The following is a 19570-nucleotide window of genomic DNA, read 5'->3' on the forward strand; positions in this document are numbered from 1 at the left end:
GCACTACATACCCTATATGCTACACTACATCACTACACTACGTCCCCTTATATTCTACACCACATCAGTGCACTGCATGTGCCTATATACTGCAATACATTATTACACTACATACCCTATATGGTACACTACATCTCTACACTACATCCCCCTATAAGCTAAACCAAATCTCTCCATCTGAGAGGCTAAGCAGAGGTTGATACTGCTAACTGGGAGCACAGTGCTGATAATAAAGGTTGTCTTTAAACTCACCACAAAGCTGCTGTAGTGATACTTGGTGAGAGCTGGAGGTTGTAGGCTCTTAGTTTCCACTGTCAAGTGGATAGCAAGCAAAGTGAGCCTTTGCTTTCTGTAACATCGATGACTGTACCTGTTAACAAGCAAAAGCCTGGGGCAGCATGTCCTCTCAATGGTGTGTAGCCATTGAGGCAGCCGTCAGCTTGTTATTGGTTGGTGCTGGGCAGGCAGCCTGGATCATAGCCTGCTGAAAAACACAGCACCAACAGCTCGCTTCTATAGCTTGCACAGTGCACCTCACGCTAGTCGCTGCACTGCATGGCAAAGAAGAGAGGTTAAGACAGTAACCGCCATAGGAGAGATCCCAACTACTGGAGCTCACCCGCACAGCGTCGCAGCCAGCTGCGAGCATTCAGGTGGGTCAGAGACACTGCCGCGGGAGCCGTCTGCTGTATCAGTGGAGCAGCACAACACTGCCAGTAAAAAACAATACCCAGCTCCATTGAAACTTCTCGGCGCCCCCTCCAATCCTGCACCAGAGGCGCATTGCCCCTTAGCCCCCCCCCCCCCTAGTTGCGGCCCTACATAAACTGTAAGACATTGCCCTCGTGTTTTGGTATGCTGTATATATGGGAAGTGTGGTGGGACTAAGGGGTTTATTTACTACAACCCGACTCTTCTGATTCTGTTTATGCCCAAAATTTAAAAGGACAATGCTTTTACCAGCAAAACACAGCAAGTAAAGGCATTGCCCTTTTAAATTTCAGGCATAAGCACAATCAGAAGCACTGGGTTTTACAACCTGACGCTTAGTAAATAAACCCCTAAATGTTGGTCCTTTGGAAGAAGTAAACACAACAGATGAAAGTGTGTGTACTGCAACATGAAATAAGTGTGCCAGCATTCCAGTAACTTACCATGAGCTCTGTAGCACTTGAGTTCTAAGAAGGTAGAAAAGAAGACTCTTGTTGGGGAGCACTCTAAATCAGAGGAACTATTCAATATTCAAAATGCTGTTAAGATGATAAAGATTTTATTAGATTACCATTAAAATAAAGGAGTCCCACTGTATTAAAGCTATAATGATTATGAAGCCGGATCAATTATGTGGTGCACACTAAAATGTCAAAATAGTGCCAATACGTTATATGACCATCATAAATCCCGCATGGAATCCCATATGGAAAAGGTTGCAGTGGATTGAATCATAGGTCAGGGGCCAAAGTTTTAATTGTACTAATTCGCTCAGTGAAGTCCCCTAATGGTGACAGGAAAGTATGGCAAGCGAAAGCATATTGCAGTACAAGGGTGTTCCAAGGTGGCCTCCCATCCAAGTACTTGCCTGGCCCTCCACTGCTTGGCTTCCAAGATCAGATGAGATTGGACATCTCCAGTGGGGTATGTCCACAGTTTTTAATGCTTGCCTTTAGTCACAGTATATTAATGGGTAATTATCACTTTGTAGCGATCAATCCAAATTTGCAAGTATATCAAAAAGGATTTTACACCATTAGCACAGGCGTATTGACAAAAGCATATGGAGATAAGTTCATTCAAACAATTAGTGGCAATTATGTGTTATATGTCACACATGTGCTTTAAAATGAATGAATGCAGCCAAAACATTGGTTAGTATAAAGTGGCACTCATATAATTCCAAATGGAAAGTACCGGTTGGTCCATTTTTTTAATCAATAGTTTGCAGAGAATAAGTGTCATAAATTGTAGTTGCACATGAAAGTTATAAAACTAGTTCCTGTTTGTGCTGATGGTTGCTCACTTCTGCTTTTCTTCCATCTTGCAATAAGGTATAGGATGGAAAATGAGAGAGTGAGAACCGACAAACAGGTTGGAAAAAGATAAGGTAGAGCGGTCAAGCATGTCGTGATCATTAACAATGGTCCTGTTACTTATGTATTGCAGGGCTCATATGCAGGGGCGGATCCAGAAGAAAATGATAGGGGGGGCACCATGGAAGGGGCAAGTACATTTGCGTGCGGCTTCGGTGCATGTGAGGTGGCGCTTCTTATACAATGCCCACAGTTGTAGCGCTCATTATGCAATGTCCACTGTACTGGTAGTGCCCCTTATATAGACCCCATAGTAGTGGTGCCCCTTATGCAATGCCCGTATTGCCCCCAGTAGTAATGTTGCTTGTAGTAATGCCCCCAGTCATTTAGCGCCCTAGTAGTTATGCCCCCAGTGGTAATGCCCCTGCAGTTATGACCCCAGTAGTTTACCCCCGCCCCCTTTAGTTTAGCCTCCCAGTGGTAATGCCCCCAGTAGTTTGCCTGCTTGTAGTTTAGCCACCAGTAGTAATGCCCCCCTGTAGTTTGCCCCATTGTAGTTTAGCCCCTGTAGTTATGTCTCCCTTGTAGTTTAGCCCCCAGTAGTAATGCCCCCAGTAGTTTGGCCCCTGTAGTTATCCCCCAGTAGTTTGGCCCCTGTAGTTATGCCCCCAGTAGTTTGGCCCCCCTGTAGTTTAGCCCCCAAGTAGTAATGCCCCTGTAGCTACACCGCCAGTAGTAATGCCCCTGTATGTTATGCGCGGCGGTTTTTGTCCGCGCTCTGACCGAGCAGCGGTCACGGCCGCCGCGCCTCTCACTCTGTCTGCTCCCGCACGGCGCCTAGCAACGCCGGGACGCCGTGCGCGCGATAGCCGCCGGGTCCCTGGCAACGCTAGGACGCCGTGCGCCCAGGGCCGCCGGGTCCATGGCAACGGGGACGCCACATGCGGACCGCGTTCCCCGTTGCCATGAGAGTACTCACACCTGTTCTCCCCTGGTCGTGCAGCAAGGCAGCTGCACGACATTCATCAATCAGGCTCTGCACTGCCATTGGAAGGTTCCCTGTTATATGCCTCCTCAGTGCCTCACACAAACGCCAGTGATAGCTTCCTGCATGCTGTTCCTGCCTGGTAACGTCTGTTCCTGATTTGGCTGTATCTGGTCGATCCTGCTCCCTGGGCTCCCGAGTACTGGAGTTCTGAAGCCGGTCCTGGGAATCCTTCCTGTCCAAAACGAACCTGTTGCAGTCATCCGAGGGTTCTCGTTATTTGGGGTTCTCTCCCGGTTTCGTGAGTAGCGGCTTCTGCCGCGAGTTGCAGCCTAGGCCGCTTTTACTTTGTATTTCTTTTGTGTTGGAGGTTTTTGCTGAGGTTTCCGCTTTTCACTGTCCTCCCCGGAACTCGGCGGTGCCGTGTAGGGGAACGGACAGTAGTATCATTTGTTGTCCTTTTTCCTTGGCAGCGTGCCGCACATACCTTTAGTTTTAGGGTAGTTAGTAGCCCCTAGCTTCTGTTTGTTTTAGTTAGAGGTCCCCTTGTTATTACCCTGTCTCGGTTCACGCTTTGTCTCTCTCTAAGACCTGGGGGCATCGGAGTTGGGCAGACCTAATCCGCCCTTCAAACGCGGCTGCCGTGGGCCCAAGAAACCATAGTCGTTCAGGCGTGAGTCGACCACACGGGTAAGACAACGGAGGTAGGGTGCTAGGGGCTATTCCCGTACCTCTCCTTAGTTCAGCGTCACGTTCTCGTGCTCTGAACTCGCATCACTACATCCCTCCAGTTCTGAGCATCAGGAGCGTAACACTGTAGTTACGCCGCCCGTAGTAATGCCCTCCTGTAGTTTGCCCCCAGTAGTTAGCCCCTTTGTAGTTGACCCCCAGTAATAATGTCCCCCAGTAGTTTGCCCCCAGTAGATGCCCCTCAGTAATAATGTCCCCCAGTAGTTTGCCCCCCAGTAATAATGTCCTCCAGTAGTTTGCTCCCAGTAGTAATGCCCCCTAGGAGTTTGCCCCCAATAGATGACCCCCCAGTAGTAATGCCCCCAGTAGATGCCCCCCAGTAAAAATGGCCCCCAGTAGTAATGCCCCCAATAGATGACCCCCCAGTAGTAATGCCCCCAGTAATAATGCCCCCAGTAGTAATGCCCCCCCAGTAGTAATGCCCCTTGTTGATGCCCCCCCAGTAGTAATGTCCCCCCGTAGTTTGCCCCCAGTAGATGCCCCCACTGCATTAAGGAAGAAAAAACCATCATACTTACCGAGCCCCATTCCCACTTCCAGACCGCTGCAGTCCTCCTCTTGGTGTCCGCTCTTCAGCACTATGAGAGAGACGTCATGACTGACGTCTCTCCCATAGCGCACGCCCCACAGTGACAGCTCCGGAAGCTGGAGCTCAGTACTGAGCTCCTGCCTCCGGCTGCCGCTGTGCAGGGAGACGGGCGCCCGCTGGTAACAATCTCAGCGGGCGCCCGTCATCTCCCTGTGCGGCGCCGGGGGGGGGGGGCGGGGGACGGAGGCAACAAATGACAGGGGGGGCACGGGCCCGAGTGCCCCCCCTGGATCCGCCACTGCTCATATGGTATAATTCACACAGCATGTGGCATGCTCTTGAAAATTGAACAGGTAGACCTTGTTGATATGAAAGAATGTGTGTCCTTGAGTGGTTGTAAAATGACCTTATTCTTTTACAGGAAATATTGTGTATAGCTGGGACTCCTTCACAGAGTGTGTAAGTTGTTTGCAATGATCTATATTGCTCCTGCTGTGCATTTGCTGTGTTAATATAGAAATGAATGCATCTCACACCATTGCAGGTGCATCATTGGCGTGCGCAGCACATTTTATTAGGGGGTGCACTGTCGGAATGGTGTGTCTAGCACCGCCTTTTGGGCGTGTCTAACACCATCTATTGACGGTCAACGCAATATAAAATATCCATACTTATACCAATCCTAATAAAGTAGGTACATTGTCAGATGTTGTGGTATGCACCAAACAAACACCCCTGATGGCACTCACTTTAATTACACTGCTCCTCCTCAGCCTGGTCTGGCTCCCCCTCTCTTTCCCCTGCAAGCTGCAGCAGCTTACTTACAAGTCAGCCACTCACTGTCACTGACAGTCGCAGACTAGTACTGCTGCTGCTGGAAAAACAAGTGACGTGTCAATGCTACTGCCGACCGCCTGCCAGTATTGAATTTGTCTTCCTAAGAGGAATGCTGGCTGCATGCTGCTCCTCATCAGTGGCTGGCGTTGGCATAGCATAGAAGGAGAGAGGTGGGCATGTGCCGGGTGTGGCAGGTGGGCGTGCGAGCAGCATGACGTAATCACATCACATCACGCTGTTTTTGTACATGGAGGTGGAGCCGGGAGTTTGAAAGCCGGTGGCAGTGGCACCCTTGATTAACCCAGGCGTCCGGTCAGTAATGCAGTTCTGACAGGCTGCAGCGCAGAGGGGACAGTAATCAGCCTGCTCGGCGATCGCTGCATCAGGCATGTGAGATCAGGGTGCCAGACATTAGGGGGTGCCTGTGCGCACCAGGCACCCCCCCTGCGCACACCTATGAGGTGCATATTGCACTGAGACTGATGCCGAATATAAATAGTTGCTACCTTGGTATAATAGAAATAGATTACAAGTTCACCACAACAGAGCCGGTACCAAATGTCACAATAGGTTGTCACAACACATTAATCAGAAATAACTTCTACTGTAAGTGTGCACAGTTAAGGTAAATGCTTCTGAGCACGCAGCAGCAAAAACGAATACCAATTGTAACCAAGGGTGCCATAACACACTAGGGAGACAAGCATCTAAATACACACAGTCATAATGGTAGTTTCTAAATATATAGTCAAATAGCACGTGCCTGATGTAACAGTCGGCTGAAACTAACAACGTCAGGAAGAATCATTTGAAAATGTCTAGCATAAAACACTGGTTATGTGCTAAATAAGCAACATAGAGTAGATTGTGTACCCGCTGTGCTGCCTCTGGTAGAGTGAGTCTCACTCTCCCCGAAGTGGGTGCCTATTGCACAGAACGGGTACTGTGTACAGCGGATTATTATCACAGTCACTGTGTAATATACAATACCAAACTAGCTCCTCCAATGGTTCCTGCACATAGAAACCGCTGTGTCTTCCCCACAGGAGGCTGGCGTGGTGCAGCGGTGAGAAGGTAACTGCCAGGTGTTGGATGCATGGAGTCGCCGGGACCAGCTGTTCCGGGCACGTGTGCGCACCACGTGGCAGTACCTGACGTACGTTTCACAAATTAGCTTGATCACAGGTAGTATTGCAGCCAAGAGTGGGAGTATGTGATAAAGGAGATAACTGTCTGATTGGTGGCCGCTTTTAGACAGACGATGGAAGCTCTCATTCTCCTGCTAGAAAAATTATGAGTTAAGCTGGCAAAAGCACAGCTTACAACTGTGTGTTCTAAGATGGTATCACAAATTCCCAAGGCGAGTCCAAGTGTGTCGGTGGTTGCGATGCCTGACCTTCCCAACACTGGACGGGAAGAGGTGGCTCCTTCCACCATTTGCACGCCCCCTGCAAGTGCTGGAAGGAGCACCCACAGTCCAGTTTCTGATATTCAAATTGAAGATGTCACTGTTGAAGTACACAAGGATGAGTATATGGGTGTTGCTGGCACTGAGGAGGAAGTTAAGGAGGATGAGGATTCTGATGCTGATGTGGTTTGTTTAAATCAGGCACCGGGGAAAACAATTGTTGTCCATGTGATGAATAAGGCCATTGTCATGCCTGGGCAAAATACCAAAAAAGCCACCTCTTCGTTGTGGAATTATTTCTCCACAAATCCAGACAACAGGTGTCAAGCCATGTGTTGCCTTTGTCAATTCGTTATAAGTAGGGGTAAGGACGTTAACCACCTAGGAACATTCTCCCTTATAGGTCACCTGCAGCGCATTCATCAGAAGTCATTGTCAAGTTCAGAAACTTTGGGTAAGAGCGTAAGCAGTCCACTGACACCTAAATCCCTTCTTTCTCTTGTACCCAAGCTCCTCCTCTGGAGGATCCTTGAGTGGTACACCTACTGCTGCCGCTGCTGTTGTTGCTGCTGGGAGTTGATCGTCATCCCAGAGGGGAAGTCGGAAGACCACGTGTACTACTTCAACTAAGCAATTGACTGTCCAACAGTCCTTTGCGAGGAAGATGAAATAATAGACAGCAGTCATCCTGTTGCAAAGTAGATAACTGAGGCCTTGACAGCTTTGTTGGTGTTATATGTGCGTCCGGTATCCTCCATTAGTGCAATTGATGGAGGTAGTGTGTCCCCGGTATCAAATCCCATCTAGATTCCATTTCACTAGGAAAGCGATTCCCGGACTGTACAGGGACATTAAGAAAAGTGTTCTCAGTGTCAACAACAGCAGCACCAGTAGCAGCATCTCTCAAACGCCAGCTTATTCCTAGGCAGGCTACGCTGTGTATCACCGGTTTCCGTAAGAGGCACACCGCTGACAATCTCTTACGGAAACTGGGACATCATCTCACAATGGCTTACCCCACTTAGACTCTCCTGTGGATTTGTGATATCGGATAACGCCACCAATATTGTGCGTGCATTACATCTGGGCAAATTCCAGCACGTCCCATGTTTTGCACATACAATTCATTTGGTGGTGCATCATTTTTTTAAAAATGACAGGGGCGTGTCAAAGATGCGGTCGGTGGGCGGAAAAATTGCGGGCCACTTTCGGCATTCATCCACTGCGTGCTGAAGACTGGAGCGCCAGCAAACACTCCTGAACCTTCCCTGCCATCACCTGAAGTAAGAGGTGGTAACGAGGTGGAATTCAACACTCTATATGCTTCAGAGGATGGAGGAGCAGCAAAAGGCCATTCAAGCCTATACATCCACTTATGATATAGGCAAAGGAGGGGGAATGCACCTGACTCAAGCGCAGTGGAGAATGATTTCCGTGTTGTGTAAGGTTCTCCAACCCTTCGAACTTGCCACACGTGAAGTCAGTTCAGACACTGCCAGCTTGAGTCAGGTCATTCCCCTCATCAGGCTTTTGCAGAAGTAGCTGGAGAAATTGAAGGAGGAGCAAAGAAGGAGCGATTCCGCTAAGTATGTGAGACTTGTGGATGGAGCCCTTCATTCGCTTTGCCAGGATTCAAGGGTGGTTGAAATCAGAGCACTACATTTTGGCCACCGTGCTCAATCCTAGGTTTAAAGCCTACGTTGTATCTCTCTCTCCGACAGACACAAGTCTGCAGAGGTTCAAAGACCTGCTGGTGAGACAGTTGTCAACTCAAGAGGAACGTGACCCGTCAACAACTCCTCCTTCATTTTCTCCCACAACTGGGGCAGCGAGGAAAAGGATAACATTTCTGAGCCCACCCACTGGCGGTAATGCAGTGCAGTCAGGAGCAAGTGCTGACATCTAGTCCGGACTGAAGGAGCTGCCAATGATTACTGACATAAAACAAATATGAATGGAACAGAGAATAGCGCTTGGTGGATACAAAAGCAGCCTGGGTGTATTCTGGTGACTCCCAATCACCTAAATGACTAATGGACAGCAGATATTTGTTGAATACACCGTTGGCGCTCCCACCCTTTAAACAAAAGTCACGTGATAGTCTTGATAAATAGTCCCAAAGTAGATCCTATGTTTCACTTGTAGGATTCTTCTTTCTAGTTAGTTTTTCTCCAAAAATTAATTCAAGATTTTCCTTATGTGGAGATATTCGTCATAGAGAGAAGAAATAGCACATATAGTGTAGTAATTTGAATAAAAATGGGTTTATTACAATACATAAAATGTTCGTATCCAATAAAAGTGACAAAATTCACTCTATGATAAAATTGGAACCGTACCGTGTCTGGCTCCCAGCATGGAGCAATGAAAAGAGTAAAATTGGAAGGTTCCGGAATTCCTCCCTCCTCCCTTCACGCAAAACGCCAGCCGCAGGACCTGGTAGGGTTCTCCTATTATTCTGAATGCAGGTAGATGGATCATTCAGTGCCGCCAACGCGTTTCGAGTTGTATGTAACTCTTCCTCAGGGCAGAATGATCCAATTATCACTCTATACGGCTATAGAGCATAAGAAAGGTATAGAGGCCATTGATTGGTTTTTGAACCAATCAAATACACCAACCAAGACAAGAGAATTTATTATAGAAGGAATTACTTTTATTTTAAAAAACAATTAGGAAATTATTACCTTCAGCTAGTGGGAACTGCCATGGGGACCAAGTTCGCGCTCAGTTACGCTAACCTCTTCATGGCACATTGGGAAAACACCCATGTGTGGGGCAGTGTAGCTGAGGCGTCGAACTTGGTCCTCTGGAAGAGATTCATCGACGATATCATATTTTTATGGGAAGGTCCTGAAGAAGATTTGATATCTTTTTGTAATGAATTAAATATGACCAGTGTCGGCATTAATTTGACCTTCAATAAAAGTCCAGAAGAAATAAATGTCTTAGATTTAACTATCTATAAAGCAGAAAACAGTCTTTACACTAAAGGGTATATTAAACCAACAGATTCCCAACAGTACATCAGTAAACAAAGCCAACACCACCCGAATTGGACTAAAGGAATTCCAAAAAGTCAACTGATACGAATAAAAAGGAATTGTAAAGATCAAGCAGAGTGCAAGAAACAGAGTGAAGCCATGCTTAACAATTTTCGCTCACAAGGGTACACGGAACAAGAATTGAAAAAGGCATATGAAGAAGTAACTAAAATTAATAGAAGTGATTGATTATATAAAAATAAAACATCCACTAAAAAAGAAGATAAATTTAATGTTGCCTTCGTCACGACATTCGGAGCAGACCATAAAAAAATTGAGTCCATCATTAAAACTCATTGGTGTGTCCTTAAAAAGGACCCAATATTAAAGGATATAATCCCTGATGTTCCGAAATTCATTTATAGAAAATCACACAATTTAAAAAATAAGCTAGTAACAAGCTCATTACCAAATCAACAAAACAATCCAATAAGATCAGAAGGTTTTTATCGTTGTGGAAGTTGCATGATGTGCAAGACGGTTAAAGCAAATAAATCAAAAATATCAAATTTCATAGTAAATAATAAAGAGTATAAAATCACGAATTTCATAACCTGTCACACCAATAATGTCATCTACCTTATTGAATGCGAATGTGGGCTATTTTATGTAGGCCGTACATCCCGAGCATTAAAAACACGCATGGGAGAGCATGTGAGAAATATCACAAAGGGATTAGAATCACATAATTTATCCAATCATTTTAAATTAAAACATCATTGCAAAGTAAATGCTATCAAACAGTTTATAGGAATCCAACATGTAAAAATTAATTGGAAAGATAGGGACTCTGAGAGTTTATTGGCAAAGGCAGAAATGAGATGGATTTTTAACTTAAAAACTATTGCCCCTGAAGGACTCAATAAGGAATTTGAAATAAAATGGTTCCTTTAATATTTTATGCATATTAGGAACGCTTCATGCAAACTGTAAAATTATGACCTTTTAAAATTGTATCTGCATCTGTTGGTTTCTCAATATGTTTTATTGTCATGCATATCTATCTATTCTGTACTTTAAATATGTATATATATATTGGTAGGATCCCATATAATATGGCCGCCACACCAGGGAGTTATTCTTGGCAATAGGAAGCTGCCTCATATCTTTTGGAACGCAGAGAGCTGAAACGCAGACCACTCACGCCGCTCCCGGAAGTGCGTATGCATTTCCGACGGCGGTGGAACGCACGGCACTTCCGGGTGCGGCTGTGAATGGAACGCAAAGCGTTCCTAATGAAATACTTTTGAGATACAGACCACTTTTCATTTTAAACTGTTTAGTCAGTGAATCTACTATTTGATTTATTGATGGATATAATAATCCTTCTATTAAGTATTGAGTTTTTAGAAAGAACACATGATTGAATTGGTATCACACAGGAAGCAGATTGGGATCCAATTTTATTGACATGTTTGTTTTACAATATTTCATAATAGGAGCACCATATTTTAAATGTTGTAGGCATCAAGAAATAAGTAATGAGAGCAATTTTTAATGAAAAATTGACTAGTAACCAACAGGAAGTATGTTTTCACTTCCAGGTCAAATGTAGTATAAAAAGAGGACATGTGCAGGTATGGATCATTCTGCCCTGAGGAAGAGTTACATACAACTCGAAACGCGTTGGCGGCACTGAATGATCCATCTACCTGCATTCAGAATAATAGGAGAACCCTACCAGGTCCTGCGGCTGGCGTTTTGCGAGGAGGGAGGAATTCCGGAACCTTCCAATTTTACTCTTTTCATTGCTCCATGCTGGGAGCCAGACACGGTACGGTTCCAATTTTATCATATAGTGAATTTGTCACTTTTATTGGATACGAACATTTTATGTATTGTAATAAACCCATTTTTATTCAAATTACTACACTATATGTGCTATTTCTTCTCTCTATGACGAATATCTCCACATAAGGAAAATCTTGAATTAATTTTTGGAGAAAAACTAACAACTAGAAAGAAGAATCCTACAAGTGAAACATAGGATCTACTTTGGGACTATTTATCAAGACTATCACGTGACTTTTGTTCAAAGGGTGGGAGCGCCAACGGTGTATTCAACAAATATCTGCTGTCCATTAATGATTACTGACATGTCTACTGTTACTGTATATGATGCTGTCACCATTGAAAGAATGGGTGACAGCATCCAAGTAGGCATGTCAGACAGTCCGTATATATACTGGCAGGAAAAAGAGGCAATTTGGAGGCCCTTGGACAAATTGGCTTTATTTTACCTAAGTTGCCACCCCCTTCAGTGTGTACTCCGAAAGAGTGTTTAGTGCAGCCGGTAACCTTGTCAGCGATCAGCATAGGAGGTTACTTCCACAAAATATGGAGAAGATGATATTCATCAAAATTAATTATAAATTCCTCCAGGAAGACCTTTACCAGCAATTGCCTCCAGAAAGTGCACAGGGAACTGCGATGGTGGATTCCAGTGGGGATGATTTATTACTCTGTGAGGAGGATGTACACTGAAAGGGGTGAGGAATCGGAGGATGAGGGCGACATCTTGCCTCTGTAGAGCCAGTTTGTGCAAGGAGAGATGAAATGCTTCTTTTTTGGTGGGGGGATTAATTGCTTCTTTTTTTGTGGGGGCCCAAAAAAAATCATTTCAGCCACAGTTGTGTGGCAGACACTGTCACTGAAATGATTGGTTTGTTAAATTGTGCATGTCCTGTTTATACAACATAAGGGTGGGTGGGAAGGCCCAAGGACAATTCCATCTTGCACCTCTTTTTATTTGCATTATGTGCTGTTTGGGGCCTAGATTTTAAAAGTGCCATCCTGTCGGACACTGCGGTGCCACTCCTAGATGGGCCAGGTGTTTGTGCCGCACACTTGTGTCGCTTAGCTTAGTCACCCAGCGACCTCGTTGCACCTCTTTTTCTTCTTTGCATTATGTGCTCTTTGGGACCTAGTTTTTAAAAGTGCCATCCTGTCTGACACTGCGGTGCCGCTCCTAGATGGGCCAGGTGTTTGTGCCGCACACTTGTGTCGCTTAGCAAAGTCATCCAGCTACATCGGTGCAACCTTTTGGCCTGAAAACAATATTGTGAGGTGTTCAGAAAAGACTGGAAATGAATGTTATTGAGGTTAATAATACCGTAGAATCAAAATTACCCCCAAATTCTGTGATTTTAGCTGTTTTTATGTTTTTTTTAAAAATCATCCAGATCCAAAACCAAAATCTGAAAAGGTGGTTTTGGCAAAACCAATCCAGATCCAAAACATGAGCGAGGATCCAGATTCAAAAACAAAACACGAAAAGTGCCCGCCGCACATCTCTAGACTATGGATATTTTTAGATGCTTGTCTCTCTAGAGTGTTATGGCACCCTTAGAAGCATTTACCTTAACTGTGCACACTTAGAAGTTATTTCTGATTAATGTGTTGTGACAACCTATTGTGACATTTGGTATCGGCTCTGTTGTGGTGAACTTGTAAGCTATTTCTATTATACCGAGGTAGCGGCTATTTATATACGGCACTAGTCTCAGTGCAATATGCATCTGCAATGGTGAGAGATGCACTCATTTCTATATTAACACAGCAAATGCACAGCAGGAGCAATATAGATCATTGCAAACAACTTACACACTCTGTTAAGGAGTCCCAGCTATACACAATATTTCCTGTAAAAGAATAAGGTAATTTTACAACCACTCAAGTACACACATTCTTTCATATCAACAAGGTCTACCTGATCAATTTTCAAGAGCATTCCGCATGCTGTGTGAATTATACCATGTGAGCCCTGCAATACATAAGTAGCAGGACCATTGTTACTGATCACGACATGCTTGACAGCTCTACCTTATCTTTTTTCAACCTGTTTGTCAGCTCTCACTCTCTCATTCTCCATCCTATACCTTATAGCAAGATGGAAGAAAAGCAGAAGTGAGCAACTATCAGCACAAACAGGAACTAGTTTTATAAATTTCATGTGCAACTACAATTTATGACACTTATTCTCTGTCCACTATTGATAAAATATTGGACCAACCGGTACTTTCCATTTGGAATTATATGAGTGCCACTTTATACTAACCAATGTTTTGGCTGTATTCATTCATTTTGAAGCACATGTGTGACATGTAACACAATTAATTGCCGCTAATTGTTTGAATGAATTTATCTCCATATGCTTTTGTCAATATGCTTGTGCTAATGGTGTAAAACCCTTTTTGATATATCTGCGAATTTGGATTGCTCGCTACAAAGTGATAATTACCCATTAATAAAATGTGACTTAAAGGCAAGCATTAAAAACTGCGGTCATACCCCACTGGAGATGCTCAATCTCATCTGATCTTGGAAGCCTAGCAGTGGAGGGGCGGGCAAGTACTTGGATGGGAGACCACCTTTGAACACCCTGGTACTGCAATATAGTTTGCTATACTTTCCTGTCACTATTAGGGGACTTCACTGAGCGAATTAGTACAGTTAACACTTTGGCCCCTTACCTATGATTCAATCCCCTGCAACCTTTTCCATATGGGATTCCATGCGGGATATATGATGGTCATATTATAATGTATTGGCACTATTTTGGCATTTTAGTGTCCACCGCATATTTGATCCGGCTTCATAATCATTACAGCTTTTAGCTACTAATGGTTAACTTTTTACTTATAAGTTCGCCTAACCGTTAGCTATACAAATTGGATACAGTGGGACGCCTTTATTTTAATGGTAATCTAATAAAAATCTTTATGATCTTAACAGCATTTTGAATAGTTCCTCTGATTTAGAGTTTTCCCCAACAAGAGTCTTCTTCTTTTCTACCTGCTTAGAACCCAGTTAGATACTTTTGACTTTAGGGAGCACCGCTGATGGTCACCATAGATACAAGTTACAGACAAGACTATGCTCTCAACTGTTCGGTTACCTTGCTAAGAAGTTTATTCTTTAACATTAATCAGTATTATCAGAGGATATTTATATCACATATATTGTATTATCTCTAACTGGTGCGGTTTCCCCCACAACTCTTGTTAACGCTGTAGCGCTTGTGAAGCAATATTTGTGCATGTCCTTTAAAGATATCTTATGGTGGGTAGGTACATTAGCTAGAGTGCGATATAGTGCACTATATCGCACCGTGTGTCTCCACTATATTGTATATGATATAGTGCAGTGCGCGCTCCCACGGGTCAGATCCAATGTGCTATATTGGATGAACATGCAGCTCAGTTTTGTCTAATTAGTACACTATCTAGTGCATATTGGGGGTAATCCAGAGTTGATCGCAGCAGCAAATTTGTTTGCAGATGGGCAAAATCATGTGCACTGGTGGATATAACATTTGCAGAGAGTTAGATTTGGGTGGGTTATTTAGTTTCTGTGCAGGGTAAATACTGGCTGCTTTATTTTTACACTGCAATTTAGATTTCAGTTTGAACACACCACACCCAAATCTAACTCTATCTGAACGTTATATCTGCCCCCCCCCCCCCCCCCTGCAGTGCACATAGTTTTGCCCATCTGCTAACACATTTGCTGCTACGATCAGGTCTGAATTAGGCCAATTGTACCATGTGTATGTTAACGTACGATAATGTATTCGATTTTCTTCATCACAATAAAGTGAGAAGCCATGTCTTATGCTAAATCCTATTGTGCTAAATCTTATGCTATATCTTACCGTGTGTATGCACTATTTAATTTGTTCAGGAGCTCAAGGAAATAGTGTAAGATTTCTTAACTAATGGTGCATTCACACGGTGCGATGTATTCTCGCGTTTTTTACTTTATAGTTAAAGTCGCAATAAAAGTTAGCACATATCACACCGTGTGAACACTGCTTGCGATACCGATGCGCGGTCCTGGTATCGCAAGAAAAAATAGACTGTGCAGGCAAGGCAATTTTTACTATATTGTGTACAATCTAGTACAAAGTATAGTCAAAAACGTCCATAGTCAAAATCGCACCATGTGTATAGACAATATCGGGGAGTTCAAGGGCAATCGCATAGTCAAAATCGGGCAAAGTCAATATCTCACCATGGGTATGCATCTTTAGCCAAAATCTTACCGTGTGTATCCACCTTGAGGTAGGGTTGGGTACTAAACCCCAGCAGAATACAGAGTGTTATCCCTACAGTATCCCTACGGTATTTCCACCCTACCCCTAACCCACCCATCCTGCAGCTTAACCCTAACCTCCCCTCCCACACCCTAACTGTTCCCTCCAGCAGCCTAACCTTACCCACCCCTCCCACTGCAGCCAAAACCTAACCTCCACCACATCCTAACCCTCCTCCTAGTGCTTGACTCTAACGCCAACTCCAGCACTTACCATCGGGATTCTGACCGTTGGGATCTCCCTGTGGGTATTCTGACTGTATTCTTACTGTCAGGATCCCGACTACCGGGAACCTGACTACATCCCCGTAGACAATCATTACAGAGATTGTGGTTCTTACTGGTTCTTCACAGCTGCCAGCTCCAAGCAGATACTAGAAGCAGTGGAGATTCCAGTTGAACATTATAGGGGAAATAACAGCAAAGTACACTGAAATTGGAACAGTTGGGATATCTGCTTCATGTTTATAGGTATACAGTTGGGTTCATGGAGAAATAATGTTCTAGCATGCATAGGGCACGTACTGTAAATACAGTGGTATGGTGGAAAGGATCCGGGTAATGCCTCAGGAAAGGCATTTTGACATAGGCAGATTTAAGGTGTGTGTGGGACTGGCTTTTTAAAACAAAGACAATACAGAGTTAATGCAATGATCCCTGCTTTGCATTGTATATCAGTCACTAGAGTACTAAAATAATTTTATTTTGCATTAACAAATTGCATTTTTTTTAATTCACAGCCAAAAGGTAAGACATTTGCCACTGTATTAACCCTTTAACTGTATGCTTATTCTCACACACGTGTGACTGTATTTTCACTTTATTACATTCACAGTGCAGACGTTGCTTGTAACAGAGAGAATGAAGAGGTCCATAGGGATCATTGACGACAAAGCGATGGGGGAGGTGGGCACAGTTGCACAGCTATGTGTAAACAAGTCCGTGTATTCCATGTCGTACTACCATGCTCTATTTATCATATTCAACAGAACGTATCATACATATTTATTTTATTTATATATTCTGAAAATAAATAATCTGGTTTGTAACATTAGTAATAAATGTTTATACAATAAACAGACCACCCATCTTTATATGAAGGTGTATCATTTGCTTTGACATGATGTCTGATTGGCAGGGAAATGTACCAGTTTTTCTTATAAATTGAATGACTTAGGGGCTTTTTTAATAAAATGGTCCAATAAATCACATAGAAACCAACCAGCTATTACATTGTATTAGTCTGACTAAACTAGACTAAAAGATGATATCTAATTTGAGGTAAAGCATTCATTTAGCTCATTGGTCATTGCACCGCTATAGTAAATAGAACCAGAATGAGACTACATTTAATCCAGTACTCAAAAAGAATTGAGTTTAACACTCCAGTGAGGTGAATTATTTACTGTATCCTATTATAAGCATCTTAAACATTCCTCAGAATAGACTGCTACACTGCAAGAATACTGTTTGAAAGCTACAGCTCTTGGGAATCAAAAGGCACTGTATCAATATGTATTACAAAACTCATCAAAATATAAAGATTAGGGAAAAGTGATTCTCAGAACACTTAGCAATACTGAAACACACTGCAGGCATCTTCCCACATCTGTCAAACTGTGTAACAGAATTATCAGTTCTCTCAATGCATATTTTTAGGGCTTGGATGAAAACTGTCTCAAATGATTTAGCTGAATACTAATTGAAGACTGCTACGGAAACATAAAGAAAAGAAATATGTGGTTTATTTTCTCAACAAGACAATCTATTTCTTGTTTTGATAATTTTCTACATGAAAATAGTAAGTATCCTGTAATTGCATGAGTCAGCACTGGTATTTTTAGGCATGACTTGTCAATGAGCACCTGCTGATCTCATTGGTAGTTAGTATGTCCATGATTTCTGCACTGTTCATTTGTGGGTCAGTAACTGAATGGAATTATTACTGTTAGCTTTATTTTACTGTTATAAATGTAAGCAATCTATATTTGACATGCAGACATATTATTCTATTGTATTGGGTTCAAGGTGAATGAAAGGGCTTTTGGCGCATTAGGCACCATCACCCTCTTGTCGCCCTGCACCCCAAATCTTATATGGTGCGGAGCGGCATCTTCTGTTTCTGGGAGTGTAAAGCTTGGTGGTGACATCATAGCTGGCTGCCACTCTCCTAGAGCAATACAAGCATGAAGGAGCAGCAGACAGCTTTTGCCCATTCATGTTAGAGGCTGGCACATAGACGTGACAAGACACTGAGGGCCAGATTTATCAAGCCTTGAAGAGTGATAAATAGCATGGTGATAAAGTACCAACCAATCAGCTCCTGTCATTTTTCAAACCAAGCCTGTGACATGGAAGTTAGGAGCTGATTGGTTGGTACTTTATCACTGTGCTATTTATCACTTCTCAAGGCTTGATAAATGGGGGCCTAAATGATTGACATTATGGATTCAGCTACTGCCATTTTTATTTAAAGGGTCATATATTTGACCCTTAATTTACATACAAATTATATTTAATAATGTTCCTCTGCTACTCAACAGCAGAAGTGCTAAACTTCATTGAATTTGTGTGAGGAATAAGTTGGATGAGTCATATGGAACCCTAGTGTTTTAGCACCACCAAGCTATTTTAGTAGTGCTGACCTAAAAATGAAATACAGATTAGTTTACTGTTGGATCACATTATATTAAATGAAACATATCAACCTTTTAATACACGGTTACTATGCTTTTTAGTGCATTAGCCAAATTCCATATTGTGGATAACATAACTATGAGAGTATCTGGTACAGCTCTTGCAAAAATGCAAGAGACGCTCTGGTGCTGATCTATATCTGCAATAACAAGTAAATGACTGTTTTATGTGCCGTCACAGCAGTTTGACTAAAGCTTTGTGTTACTGAATGTGTCATTGTCTAACTGCCATTAATACAGCATCTTTTAAAGTATTTGCTAAAGAACATATGACTCTTCAAATACTGGTCATTACCCCAATGACAAAACTGGTGTCCTACTATCCTTCTCACTAACGCGTTCAACTCTAATGCTGGACACCTTGAAAAAGACTAACATTAGAGTTGAAACGCGTTGGAAGAGAAGGACAGGAGGACACCAGTTTTGTCATTGGGGGAATTTTTAAGAACTCTCCTCCTGTACCATAATCAGTTCTACGTTTGTTTCTGGATACGGGATATGTGGTCACCTGACATGCGCTCATAGGTGTATTTCCTTACACCAATCTTTTCTGGGAAGCCTCCATTGTCCACTAGTGGTGGATTTGTTGTTTGTTGCTATTTTAATGTTCTAATGCTACCACCTGTACAATAAATAGACGGTATTTCACTCCCTACTCTCTCTCTCTCTTTTTCATATATATGAATATCCTCTCACGGAGACTAAGGGAATCCAGGAATACCACATCAGAAGGTGGAATTACATTGTGCATGTAATGAGCCATTGTTAATAACAGAAGGACAAAGTTTTCTGAGCCACAAGCAGTGGTCATCTGGTGACTTTTATCTGAATGCTTTTATACATATCCTTTGTATGTATATCCTATATCTAGTTTGTTCTGCGATAAGTGCATTTTTCTGTTCCTATATATCTATGTAGGGGTATTGCTTATCACTAGACAGCTGCATTACAGTGAAGCGCAGGGTCTCACATTACTTATATCATTTTTTTAGTGCAGCATATATGATATATCTATTGACAGTTAAGAAATCATGGTCTAAGTATATACGATAACGGTATTCTTAATGTATATTAATACTGTCTGAGGCAGTTAGTAATTCTAGATTAAATCAGCAGACCTCTTTCATTGTTGGAGGCTTAGCAGTACCTCTCTCCTCAGGCTGCAGACATATATCTAGAATATTATCCTATTACCGTTACA

The sequence above is a fragment of the Pseudophryne corroboree genome, chromosome 2, assembly GCF_028390025.1.
Source record: "Pseudophryne corroboree isolate aPseCor3 chromosome 2, aPseCor3.hap2, whole genome shotgun sequence".
Classification (NCBI taxonomy): Eukaryota; Metazoa; Chordata; class Amphibia; order Anura; family Myobatrachidae; genus Pseudophryne; species Pseudophryne corroboree.